The sequence below is a fragment of the Crinia signifera genome, chromosome 5 (genome assembly GCF_055691185.1).
Source record: "Crinia signifera chromosome 5, ASM5569118v1, whole genome shotgun sequence".
Classification (NCBI taxonomy): Eukaryota; Metazoa; Chordata; class Amphibia; order Anura; family Myobatrachidae; genus Crinia; species Crinia signifera.
Genome location: NC_139221.1, coordinates 276,276,252 through 276,291,081, shown reverse-complemented (window position 1 = coordinate 276,291,081; position 14,830 = coordinate 276,276,252). Strand labels below are relative to the sequence as shown.

Sequence of the window (14,830 nt, the reverse complement as noted above, 5' to 3'; positions counted from 1 at the left end):
GAGTCCCGCTCGGGTGGCTGCAGGAAGGTAACAGTGGTGTAACGGGGGCAGGAGAAGGGGAGAAGCCCCGGCGGTGACATCACTCCCCTCCCCTCCCGGCTGCTGTCACTGTCAGCTGGCCGCGGAGTGACACAGTACAGGTACGTGGCAGCCTCTCACCTGCGGCTCAGGCTCCCTCCACAGATCCAGCGTCTCGGAGCCGCGCACTGACAGGACACACGGAGCTCCTGCTCTTCTGTACACCGGCAGCTGTGAGCCTAGCAGCGCCGCATCCCGGAACCGTCCCGTACCCCTCACCGCCGCACACAGGCTGCACTAGCGGATCCCTCCGAGGCACAGCACCACAGCCCCACCCCCTCCCCAGCCCACGGGAAATAGATCCGGCATAGCGGTCGCCAAATCCCGTCCCGGATCTCAGCGCTGGGGAAAAATAGAGATCATCACACTGACTGAACTACACATGCACAACACTGTACACGCACAATACTGTACTACGCTACCAGATGTGTGCACAATGTCCGACATACAGGGAACAGCACATCACAGAACTAATAGGAGTCATTATTTCTGCACTCATTCTTACAGTGTGGCACTGACATTGTGGAATAAAGTGCTCCAGCCACAAATGAGCAAGGTGCCCATATACAGGGGCTTCCTGCCAGCTGCACAGTACATTTTATATAAAGCTTTTTATGGAGTCTTTGAGAACTATACCAGGGGTTCCCAACCAGTGCTCCCAGCAGTTGGGGTGTCAGTACTTGAGCAAAAATTACCTAATTAGTACCGGGGTTATTTTGATTTACCACCTGTGCCATTACTAAATCTAGGACCATTAAGCCAGGTACACACTAGACCAGGGGTAGCCAACTCCAGTCCTAGAGAGCTACCAGCAGTTCATGTTTTCCAGACCACCTAGCTTGCTGCACAGGTGAACTCTTTCCTCACTGGCAAATTACAAAAGACTCGCAGGTAGAGATAATTACTTACCTTGTGATTCTGTGAGGAGACCTGGAAAATGTTAACTGTTGCTAGCTCTCTAGGACTGGAGTTGGCTAACCCTGCACTAGACAATATGTTAAACAAATTCACCAATAACAAATTCCTGAAATCGTCCGGAGTGTACCCACTACATGGTTAGCAGTGCGCTCTCCCACGGGTCACTAGTGACATCCTCTGCATCCTGTACCTGCAGCTAATAGGGGGATGTAGATAGCTATGCATGCTGCAGAAAGCAGCCTGGATCCTGCTCCCACCCCTCCCCACCGTCGCTGCTGGCACCAGCAAGTGCAGTAATCACCAGCTATCAAACAGCTTGAGGGATTAGTGCAAACCCTGTGCACTAATCCCCCAAGGCAGGACTTTTCCTAGCAGCCTCAGGAGTTGCGTGGAAAAATCTGCAGTAAAAAGCAGCCATCTGCATTTAACATGCTGGGAAACCCATTAAATTCTGCATTCAACAATTTTACTGCAAGAGGAAATTAATTGAATAGCTTCTGGGCGTTAAACGCGGTACTCTTTACCTAGAACGGCGCCCACGATGTCCATCGCGGTCATCGGGGGTAAAAAATCGCGGCCATCGCATGTACTAAAAAAACAGGTGCGACGCGATGCCCGCGATTTCCCATAGGGATCAATGTTAAAAGTGTGATTGGACGCGATTTTACTGTTCAATGCCTCACTGCCCGCGATTTTTCCATAGAAAACAATGTTAAATGGGCCACAGAGCCCAAATAGTCCCCCTGAAGTGGGAAATGGCCCCCACAATTGTTAACGCCACCCCACGATCAACGTGAACCCGAAGCGTGGCACGTGCAGCGAGCCCGCGAGGGGCGGCGGTACGCGTCCTCCGACCTTTTCATACCCCCACTATCCACGTCGGCGTGGAGTTGAGAATAGAATAGTGTGGCGAGCGCAGCGAGCCACCGAGCCCGAAGCGTGGCGAGCGCAGCGGATACCTGTGAGGCCCGCGAAGGGACGCGTTTACCTGTGAAGGTATCCGCGTCCGCTCGCCATGCTTCGGGCTCGGTGGCTCGCTGCGCTCGCCACACTATTCTATTCTCAACTCCACGCCGACGTGGATAGTGGGGGTATGAAAAGGTCGGAGGACGCGTACCGCCGCGCTCGCCACGCTTCGGGTTCACGTTGATCGTGGGGTGGCGTTAACAATTGTGGGGGCCATTTCACACTTCAGGGGGACTATTTGGGCTCTGTGGCCCATTTAACATTGTTTTCTATGGAAAAATCGCGGGCATTGAGGCATTGAACAGTAAAATCGCGTGCAATCACACTTTTAACATTGTTCCCTATGGGAAATCGCAGGCATCGCGTCGCACCCGTTTTTTAGTGCATTTGATGGCCGCGATGCCCGCCGTGCTAGGTAAAGAGTACCTTAAACGCTTCCCCTTTTCAATAAAACTTGTGCTTAAATATACCCTGATCTACAGAAGTTTCCCAAAAATTTACAGTTAATACTAATAACAATTTGTTTTATAGCGCACACATATTCTGCAGTGCTTTACAGAGAATATTTGAACAGCCCTGTCCCAGTGGAGCTTACAATCTATATTCCCTACCACGTATACATGCACACAGACATTCTAGTGTTTATTTTGTTGTAAATCAATTAACTTACCAGTGTATTTTTGGAATGTGTTCAGGTTTTATCGATAGCCATGCTTGAGCACATGTGTATTAATTAGTAGTACATCAGTCAATTTGATTTATCCATCTGATCCCAAGCATGGATACATTTTAAAACCTGGACTCTTAACATAGCAGTTTGTGCAACTCTGATCTACAGCGTTGTTGCTTTTACTATTTAATTTGCTGTGAAAACTAAATGGCACACAGAGCAGTATTCAATGCTCTGACAGGGAGCAGTACTGATAGCTTGCTCACTCCCCTTCACTCGCCATTCCACCTCACTGGTTCTTGTCAGCGAGGTGAAAACGGCAAGTGTGCCCATTAAAACGGCAGAGCTTGCCACAAAATGCGGTGCTCGCTGCATTTGCGGCTAACCTCACCATTTAAGGGAATCAATGCTGTCCCCGAGATTTTCACTTTGAGGTGTATTCAATGCCACCGGAGAGGATCCTCGCCGAAAACAAGCCATCCTCACTGTACAAACCACCTCACCAGTGGCACTGAATATACCTTAAAGTGAAAATCTCCGGGAGACCATCAATATCATTCATTGCAAAGATAAGCAATGCCTTATCAATCTACACGGTCCGTTTTTTCGGTCCGTTCTGTACTTCTAAAGTACACATCGGATCGGATCGCATCCCTAGTGCATGCACTGCGATCCGATCCGATGTGTACCTAGTACAAAAAGTATGTGCAGCACATACTTTTTGTACCGTACTATGTGATGCGCGGGAGCCCGCATCGCATAGTACACAACAGAGCCATACACAACGGACCGTGTATGGGCTCCTTAATATTGATGGGCACATCCAAGTATGATTATACAGTACAAATAAACATTACCTGTATTAGTTAGTGAAATAGTCATTGTGATGCTAGAAATGACATGATGGCACAGGGATTATTTTCCCTGCCATGCTAGGTGGTGCACAATAAAGCAATTCAACTCTTTTTGGGCGCAGTTATTCCCTGGGAGATTCACAATCCCCAGTGCTGGTGAGCTGAAATGTGTGAGAAGTGATCTGTTTGGGCACCCAAGTGGCACTTTTCACACCCATTAGTTGTTTTGCATGGCTAAACCCAGTGTGTCTGGGGGCCAACAAAAAACCACAACTGAATATCGCCCCCAATCTCCCATCATTTTATACAGACGATCAGGTGTGATGAAATAATTTAATCGCACCCTAAATGCTTAAAAGCAGGGACATTAGTTTTCCACCAGCGTGCTCTTTCTACAGGCGTCAGCGTTAGCCAATATAGACCTTAAAGGCCTTATAACAAATTGCACACAGTGTCAATACTCCCCAAATCGTTCAATCTATTTCAACTGCAGGTGCACCTAAATTGGCAGATGTAAAGATTCAATTGTACTTCCAATGGGAAGTGGCCATTTGTAAGTGACTTTAAAATGTAAGCTCTCAGGAGCAGGGCCCTCACTCCTCATGTGCTTTACATAGAATATATCTTTGCCACCCTGATAATTGCATCTGTCCTGGGTCCTGATGGAATGGTCTTTATTAACCAGGTACTTGTCCTAAATTGCACTGGAATGTAATTCTGTATTTTCCGCCCATCTCTAGGTCATCTACATCTATTGTCAGGTGCAGGGGAAGGGCTCGTACATCTGAACACTATAAAAAGGTATACATTTGAGATTATTAAATGTGCTTTAACCCAAAGTATTTTTGCAGTCCTGTGCTCCAATCACAAAGGTTTACAATCCAAAAATTGCCTATTCCATTTGGGATACATTGCGTCCCAGTTTAAACCTATGCGTGCCAAGTGAATTTGTCAAAGTTGGTGAAAAATTGCCAAGCAACCTTTTTTATCCATCATAATGACCGGTAATAATTACTTTATATAGGAAATAGAACGTTTTGTTTTTATTTGAATCTATCAAATGTGAGTGACGCTGGCATTTCTGGCCGATATTTTGCACATCTCTCAGAGATGTTGGCACTCAAAGGATTAATCCACATGGATTAAATGTAGTAATTTATGAAAAGGATAGGTTCACAAGGATGGTTTGAAGACTGGCATTTTTCCAGGGAAGAAGACAACAAACAAGGATTTTGAGAAAGGCAGAACACTGAGAGGGTACCTCAGGCCCCTTCTCGCACCATGCATGCAGCATTTACACACAGCTTAAGCACTTCTGTTATACAATGGAGCAGCATTTCCATTTAAATGTTGTGTGCCACTTAACAAGCTTCAGAAATGCAGCAATGCATCCTGGGTAAAATGGGCAAGGCTCAGATCTTTTACATGGCAGTACCTAACATTATTGAAATACGTCAAAGGAAAAAGTTTAATTCCATCTTTACCAGAAACCTAAAAGGTGAAAGCTTTGTTCATAGAATTCTACAGCAAAACTTTGATGTTTACAGTGAAACTCCCTAATTGTCTCCTCTTTTAGAGGCTGCTGCAACGCTTTCCCATATCTTGCTGCAGCTGCATTCTCCAACGTTATGCTAATACCAGCATGAGCCCTTCCCCTGGATGTCTAAATGTTCAGCATTAGAGAAGCCCCCTTTAATGAATCCTGAAACCATCATTATTTGATGAAGACAATGTGTGAAATCCCATGAAGCACTGCAAGGTCTGTTACTTTCGGATACTGTAGGAGAGCGTCACTGACGGAGGCCGGGAGCCAGAGTTGCCTCACTGCTGAGACTACACATTTCACAACAACATCAGTACACAGCAGGATATGCCGCAAAACAAAGTCCAGCATCCCGTGTGTAATCTCTCACTAACTCCTACACACTAGTCCATTTAGTGTAAATGTTAAGCTGCTTAAACATACTGCTTCAGCAAGGAAATGGGGATGTTCTCTCAACATAGCAGAAGAAAATGCCATTTACACTGTTGTATATACTGTATACATGGCTTCACAAGACAGTAGAAGCAAGAAGACACTGCAGGGAACACACATTCAGTGCCACCCTCACTATTCTTATCCCTCCCATATTTGTGCTCATGGCATAATATATAGCTCTGGTGCTATACTGTATAAATACAACACAGGGAAATACACAGATATATATATATATATATATATATATATATATATATATATATATATATATATATATATCTGGATGTGTGTATATGTGTGTATGTTCCCTATGGACTCCAAAACGGCGTGACCGATTTTGATGAAATTTTCAGGCAATCTTCAGATTAGGTAAAGAATTGGCGAGGGACCCGCACCATATATTATTGTGGATTTATTTAGTTATGGATGGGTAAATACCAGTCAGGGGGGAATATTATATATACTTTACCCCACTGACTTAGGGTGCTCTCCATTGATTTTAGGGTATTAAGTCTCAAAAAACGGAAAAAAAAAAAAAGCGAAAATCAGATTTTCTGTGATGCACTCCTCATCCACAAAGTCACATAGGACTTAAAGTAACAGTATACAAAATCTTTATTAATATTATTAAAATACTATCAATTATTAGGATGTCATTATTCATTATTTTATTTTTAATTGTATTAATTGTATGTACCTTTTAATAGATATCAGTAGTTTCCCTGTATTGGGGATCTAGATAGTGAATTATTAAAAACGAAGTATTAGATGTGTGCAAATGAAAATAATAGTACGTTTAAAGTAAGTACAAAAGTAAAACAGATTAAAAATACGTCTCTGTTGACTGTATAATAGGGTTATTTTTAAATCTTTATGATGGATGTAAATCTTGATATGCCAATGTGTATCGAGATCAATCAACTATTTTTGATTTGTGTCGTGTATTTATTGAATTTTAGATGGTGCACTTGCTGTCAAATGTGTGTATCAGGATTTCCTGCTGTCTGTATAGACATACACTATAATGATTTTAACTGCACAGTTGCAACATTGTTATACAAATAGGTTCTAAAAGTTGCTACACAGTAATTGCTTTATATATTAGTAGCATCTTTCTGTTATACTATTCTGTGGCGCATGTAATCCACCTTTTGATTGGTCTCAGCAGAACTAAATGTCCTGGCTCACATATGTGAGTTTTATTAATGACTATATGAGTGTGTAGCTTTATGCTGGTATTAAAGTCTTCACATTCAGCTTTAGCCTCAATTGCTAGTTAGGTTGTGCTCTTCTTAGTTTTACAGCATACAGTGTCTATTTTTTTTTTTTTTTAATAATGTTAGACTGGCCACACATCAGACCAACTTTCCAACTAGTTGGTTGGATGGAATAAAAACCTGGTACTGGATAGGTGCAAATGTAATTTGTAATTAAGTCATTTGTTTCCCAAAGTGTAAAATGGACAACAACTGTCACTCAGACACTGGGGCAGATGTATTAAGCCTTAACAGGAGATAAATGCAAGTGCGTTAAGGAGAGATAAACATCCAGCCAATCACCTGCCAACTGCCATGTTACAGGCTGTGTTTGAAAAAAGTCAGTAAGGAGCTGATTGGCTGGGCGTTTATCTCTCCTTATCATACTTGAATTTATCTCGTTAAGGCTTAATACATCTGCCCCATAGTACTGTAGTTGGACCTATTTGATTTAAACAATTTCACTGAATGTTTTTGTCCATTCTCCAGAGTTTGTAAGCAAATTGCTTATTGGCATTTGCCCCCATACAGCACCAGATTTTCAGTCCAATGAACCAACTAGTTGGATGGTTGGAGGAAAGTTGGTCTGATGTGTGACCAGCATTACTATCATCCAACTAGTTCAGTGGTTCTCAAACTTGGTCCTCACACAGTTCATGTTTTCCAGGTCACCCGGCCGGTGCACAGGTGCATTCATTACTCACCGACACATTATAAAGGATCCATAGATGAAGCTAATTATTTCACTTGTGATTCTGTGAGGAAAACATGCACTGTGTGGGGTCCTGAGTTTAAAAACCTGTGAACTAGTTGGTTGGTTGGACTGAAAATCTGGTACTGTGTGAAAGTAGATGACAATCAGCAATTTTCTCCGAAACCCAGGAGAATGGACAAAAACATTCAGTCAAATCATGGTTTAAAACAGATTCAGCCAAAGCACCTTGTCTGAAGATTTTGAAAGCAAATGACTGATTTACAAAGTACATTTGCTCCCATTTAGTAGCAGATTTTTATTCCATCCAACCAACTAGTTGGATGGTAAGAGGAAAGATTGCGTAGTGCAGTGGTTCTCAACCTCAGTCGCCAAGTGCCCCCAACACTTCACATTTTCCTGGTCTACACACAGAATTGCAAGTGAAATTATTAGCTTCACCTGTGGAACTTTTAAAATGTGTCAGTGAGCAATGAGTACATCTGCGCACCTGCTGAGTGACCTGAAAACATGAATTTGGGGGGTACTTGAGGACTGAGGTGGAGAACCACTGGTTTAGTGTATGGCCAGCATTAGTACATTACAGGAACTACAAGCTCCAATGGGGACTGATGTGAATGGTTAAACATAACATATCAGTAATAATAGTGCCACCAGTTCATATCAGCCCTTTTCCCGCTGGAGCTTAAGGTGCCCATACACGGCGCGTTTTGCAGGTGCAATCTGCTGCACATACCTTTTGAACTAGGTCCCAATCACATGTGATTTGCGTGCGATGTAGACCAAAACGCATGCAATTACTGCACTGTGTATGGGCATCTTTAGACTAAACTCTATAGGGGGAATTTACTAAGATGGGTGTTCTATTTCACATGTTGATATGGGAAACCAATGAGATACTATCTATTATCTTCTAGAAGGTGCTAAATAAATAAGAAGTAGCTTCTGATTGGTTGCCCATAGCAACATCCCATGTGAACTAGAACTCCCATCTTAGTAAATTCCCCGATGCAGTACACAAATTGTGCGTACAAACAAACCCTCCAGGGTCCAGTTTGGTCACCAGTCAATTAGCCTTCCAGTATTATCTGGGGCTGTTATGGGACTGTAGGAGAAAACACAAACACGGGAGAATATAGAAACTGCGCAATAAAAAGGCCTTGTCAGAATTCAAGTCATGGCTCAAGCACAATACTCATCACTGTGTCACATAATGACACCTATTTATCTGATCCTCTGCGGTGCCGCAGAGGTAATCAGCTGGTGGCAGGAGCAAGCTCCTGCCACCAGCGATTAGAACAGGGCTGAAAACGAGAGTGCGCACCCGGCGATTTATCACCGGGCCACACTCCCATCACTTGCCAGCGTCCATATTTCCATCGATATCAGCCACTATCACTGCTGTGTGTACACGGCTTTAGGTTTATTTAGCCTGTGCATTGCTCACACACAGATGCAGCAGATTAATCATTTAAAACCTCCAATATAAAGAAACGGAGTACTGTTCAGTTTTAGTATGGTTTACAGCAGGTGTGGCCGAGAATCTACTTTTTGTAGACTTGGTTACCGGTGACCTCCCCCCTCCCAGTGCATAACAGCCTGCACAATTGAAATACTCCCCTCTGCAAATAACGCCCCCCCCCCCCCCCACTTTACACATATAAACCCCACGCACTGGATCGCTGGGACCGCTAAGAAGCCTCTGATTGGTGCTTGCTTCAGAGGCAAATTTATAGGCTGCAAATAGAGGACTTCGTCGTGAGCTACCGGTAGATCGTGATCAACGTTTTGGCCACCCCCGGCCTACAGGAATGGCAGACATGAATGTAACAGTTCCCTACTGCTTCAATAGATACCCAGGCTGTTATATAAATGGTCAATAACTAGTTGAAGAAACTCTAAAGGGGATTCAGTTGTATTTCACCCATAAAGTGACCGGAGTTATCGGTACAATATTTAATTGATATTTTTGATCGCACTCATTATTGTCGGGTTCAGTCATGCATAGCTTTTCACATCGTGCCTGACCAAACTAATGGGCACAAAGCAAATAGTCCCATTTGCGCAATAGACTAAATAATGCTGAGCACCGAGCAGATGCCAAACACCTAAGGCAAGATCATTTTTTCATTTCCTGCTGATCAGCGTATGATGGCAATTGGGTGTGAGGTTTGACTGCAAACTTCACATTTATTTATTTTATTTATTAACAGTTTCTTATATAGCGCACACATATTCCGCAGCGCTTTACAGAGAATATTTGAACATTCACATCAGTCCCTGCCCCAGTGGAGCTCAATCTATATTCCCTACCACATGTACACGCACACACATTCATTCTAGGGTTAATTTTTTGTTAGGAGACAAATAACCTACTAGTATATTTTTGGCTTATGGGAGGAAACTACCCAGAGGAAACCGATGCATGTACGGGGAGAATATACAAACTCCACACAGGGCCATGGTGGGAATCGAACCCGTGACCTCAGCGTTGTGAGGCTGTAATCCGTACTGCCCATAACAGCAAATGGCAGGCACACAATCTCTGCATTCTGCAGGCAATCTCCTGCTGGAGACGTCTCTCTCTCCCTGTGCTGCCCATGTTGACAGCAGAGTTACATGTGGTAGCTCTAGCAGAATCAGTAGACATTGTTGGCTGCTTTTAACCGCCTACACAATGGATTTGTAATAGCCGAGGCCTATCATTTTTGGTAGACTGCATGGGGCAGTGTTCTCAGTGAGGCCAGGGACCAGCACCTCTCTCCTGGGAGGACGTGATGTAATAAACATCCTTAGCACTAAGGCAGGGGTGGGCAATAAGTGTCCCTCCAGCTGTTGTAGAACTAAACATCCCAACATGACCTGCAACAGTTTTACCATGGCATGTGCTGATCTAAACCAGCTGGAGGGCCGCTTATAATCCATCCCTACCCTAAGGGTATTACAAGGTATCCTTGAAGCCCTGTATAAATTGGACTGTGCTTACAGGTGTTATGGTATTCCCAGGGATGGATTCATAGAAAGGATTTTTTTCTATACAAATATATGCAAAAGTTGCTTTCTAAAGACAATATGGAAAAAAAAAAATTTGAGGATGAGGACAATTGTCTGGTGTCCAAACTTCTAACCTAGCTCTTAACTTTGTTGGCTTAGGTGTTCTGCAAAACTTTTGCTGAACTAACTGACATACCACCAAGGCAAAAAAATAAAAAAGAATAATTGAAAAGCATTTACATAAGCAGCTTAAAGTTGGTACAAAAATGATTAGCTTCCTATGGATGTTCCAGTAGTGTGCGTCAAGAAGGCCAGTCTGCAAATAATATCTCAACTCAACTGTAAGCCAAAATCGCTCAGCGGCCATATTACACCCCTTAACTTAATAATATGCTCACTTTTTGGTGCCTGGGGCAATATGTTTCTTCATTCCCCACAAACCCCTCATTTATCAACTTTTGGTACATTAAAACTTGTTACATCACTCTACATAGCTACAGAGAGCGCTGGAAACCATAGCTTTCATTAGGGACATAGACATAAGCAATCACAAACAAAGCAACTTGGGAAGTTTATGCAATGCTTCAGTTGTGTTTTCCTGACAGGTGGATACAGAATGGAGCGAGGAGGAATGTGGGATAACTAGATTTCCCTATATTGTAAGAAAATTCAGAAACTAACGAAATATTCCTTATTAAATATAACTATATCGCTATACCAATTAATAACTATTTGCTCACTCCGATCACATTAGTTCCATAATAACAAAACTTATCATTTTGAAATGACAACCATTGCATTTGATAAAAGAACCTCGTATTTCACTAATCCAAGTGTCTACACAACATATTGCACAGAAATGAGAATATAAACTTGTTTTTCATTTCAATGTATAAGCAGGAAACCAAGTAAGAACTATCCAAAATGTATTCACAATCGTATTACCATTCACATTACACAATGCATAAGAAATTAGATTCCTTAAATAGGTTTAGTCTGAGCTCAACATTCATTTCATGATAAGTACCTGTAGGATCTAGACCAGGGGAAGCCAACTTCAGTACTCAAGCGCTATGAACAGTTAACATTTTCCAGGTTCTCACAGAGTTGACATTGGGGACAAATTGATATTAGGGGCGAAATAAGAAATTATCTGTAACTGTGGATCTTTGTAAAGGCCCATACACACTGGGCGACTTTTAGTTGATGGTCGCTCAAAACAGCAGGTTTGAGCGGCTTTCAGCTGAAAGCCGCCCAGTGTGTATGGCCCGCCGATGAGCGCTGCTGCGTGCTCCCGCAACATCACCGGGAAAACTGTTTATCTGCTGGTTATACCAGCAGGTGAGCGGCTTTCAGGACGGCTTTGCATAGCGCTCTGCTATGCAATGCCGTCCTCCCCCCCCCTCCGTTGGCGCCGGGCAAGGGGAAAGCCACTCAGTGTGTATGCACTGAGCGGCTTTCCCCGCAGTGATGATTGACATCATCCCTGTCCATACACGCTGGGCATAGTCGCCCAGTGTGTATGGACCTTAAGTGAGCAAAGAGTGCACCTGTTAGGTGGTCTGGAAAACATGAACAGTTGGTAGCTGTTGGGGCAGCACGGACGGTGTAATTGTTAGCATTACTGCCTCAAATGCTGAGGTCATGGGTTCGATTCCCATCTTGGCCCTAACTGTGTGGAGTTTGTATATTCTCCCCGTGGGTTTCCTCCAGGTGCTTCGGTTTCCTCTCACAATCCAAAAATATACTGGTATGTGAATTGGTTACTAACAAAATTAAGGTATGTATGTAAGTATGTATGTATGCATGCATGCATGTATGTATGTATGTATGTGTGGTAGAGAATATAGATTGTAAGCTCCACTGGGGCAGGGACTGATGTGAATGTTCATAATATTCTTTGTACAGCGCTGCAGAATATGTGTGCGCTATATAAGAAACTGTTAATAAATAAATAGCTCTTGAGGACTGGAGTTAGCTACCCCTGATCTAGACCATGGCTATTCAACGGATATTCTGAAAGGTTCAGGAGATTTGGGGGCTGACCACTTACATTTCAATATAAGAACAAGTAAAGTGTAAAATAAATACACATATGCCATTACGGCCATGCCATCAGACTCTTCCTGGCACCAGCAGCTTTTCACATATTTCTGCATGCACAGCAGCTACTAACAGTAGTGCCCCTTATTCACAATATGCCACACAGTTGTCCCTGTCATTCACATTTTGTATTGACAGTACACATTTACCTGCCTGGAGAATGCACTACAACCACGGCTGAATACTGCTATTGCCACAGAACACTGTCATTACAGTGACTTGTGGTCACACACTGAATTTACCCACATACATAATGTGAACACTCAAAAGAACAGCACCTGACAATAGAGGGCGATGTATGTGACAGCATCCGCCAATAAAAATCAGCCTGTCAGCGGTCTAATTTATTTATGTTGGTACATCTATCTCTCGAACAATTCATTTGATATAATTTTGACAAATACTGTGCGGAAACAGAAACCTCCTGCTTACATTCTGTATTATTGACAGTTTCTCAATACTATATACATTTGTAAAACACACTTCTCTTTATTCAAATTACACATAGGGGGTTGATTCAATAAGGAAGGATTTTGCCCTTAAAACTAAATGCAGATACATGCCACATTTAAGGCCCGCACTCTATCGGCAGTGGTTCTCCACCTGAATCCAAGCAAACATCATTCAGTGTACACACTAAATGATATTGGTATACAATTCCATACAGTGACGTCACCGGGACCTGCTGAATATGGAGGTAGTTGGCGATATAGCCAAATTCACCTGCATGTTCAGCAGACGGGAGGGTTCTTTCACAATGCCCAGGAGCACGCATCCTTAACCATATTGAGTATACACACTAGAGGGGATACGGTCACTAAGTCGACAAGCATTAGGTGGACAGGGACATTAGGTCGACATGGGGTTTTTCCACTTTTTTGAGCCGACATGCAGTATTTTATGCCCTACCATCCACTAGGGTTTGGTGGAGAATAAGCACAGCGAGCCATGCGAGGGAATGTGCTGCATTAGTGTCCATGTGGACTGTGTCGACATTTGGGACAAAAACGGAAAAACCCCATGTTGACCTAATGCTTGTGTCGACCGTCAGTGATTGACCTAATGCCTGTCTATCAAATGATCCATACCCACTAGAGGATAATGTAAAATATATTACTCAGGAAGCCGTAATTGAGCACTATCTTTTACAATATCTTCTAGTGTATATGGGCTTTTATAGTGCCCCCAGACTCGCCAGGGCTGCATATAGAAATCAGTGAGTCCAGGATGAGATTAGGGGAAAGTTTGGCTGCCATTGCACCTTTACATTACACCCTTCAACCCTAATTGCATTAACCCCAAAAGGTCAACAAGTGTAGGTAGTGTTCTGCTCTGTTAAAAACAACACAGCAGAGAGCAACACCCCCAGGCAGGAAAGAGGAACTGCATGGGTTTAAAAAGATGCAGGGTGCTAGAATGAACAGTAAACGCAATAGACAGTATAGTACTTGGGCAGTGGAATTAGAAAGTGAATGGAGTGGTGAATTTGGGCTGGTAACAGCATATGTATATAGAGCTAACAAGCTAGTCTGCCTTTTAATGAGGTATATATAGCAAATACTATTGCTTTGAAAATTGACGACTGTCCAAAGCATCTGCAGTTACAGTGCAGTGAAGGATGTTGGAAGCGAAAGGGAGGGTTACAGAAATGAGGGTCTAGGCTGCCTGATCTTAGTACAAGGAGATCTGTGTTGAAAACAAACAGAATAGTCTGTTCTAGTACAATGGGGAGACTGTTAAATTGGATAGATTTGGACAGGATAAACACAGGGGTCAAAGGACCTGTGTTAACAAATGACCAAGGTGTTTGGTTAAAGAATGGAGTGTTATTAAAATGAGGTTAATGCGTCAATCATCTATAAGCAATGTGTCAACACTGACGTAAAGACTATGGCAATTGTTTCTCATCGTATACTATAATCAGATGATAAACATACCATGCATAACAAACAGAATAAGCAGGGTGTACTAAAGTCTTACACATTGTCAATGGGTATGAAATGTAAATGTGCTAGCCTATACAGCGATGAAATCATGCATTATGGCCCAGAAAAGGATCTGGACAGGAAATGAGGTCTGATGCATGTATGCTGTTTTACAGTTAGAGTCCGGAGATTATCAAGTATGAAGCTGTAGCAACAGGTTGTACAAGAAAAGGCTTTATACATTGTAGTTTTAGATTTACACTCTGTGATACAGAACGTGAGGCATCAAGACTGAAGTGTACACATTGCCTGAGCAAGAAAGTATGAAGCATAGCACATTGTGTGAGGGAAGTAGTAGTGTGATTGCCACAGGTGT

General features: G+C 43.0%; 1 protein-coding gene across 12 annotated transcripts in view; it reads right to left on the bottom strand.

Moving 5' to 3' along the window:
* Positions 1-14,830, bottom strand: part of KMT2C (lysine methyltransferase 2C) — a 218,964-nt gene that overhangs the window by 202,221 nt on the left and 1,913 nt on the right. Inside the window, exon 1 of one of the 12 annotated variants that reach the window (XM_083189056.1) lies at positions 160-316. The exons of the other annotated variants lie outside the window; for them this stretch is intronic. The gene's annotated coding sequence lies outside the window, so the exon portion shown is untranslated. Of the gene's footprint in view, positions 1-159; positions 317-14,830 lie in introns of those variants that run through there. 12 annotated transcript variants of the gene reach the window in all.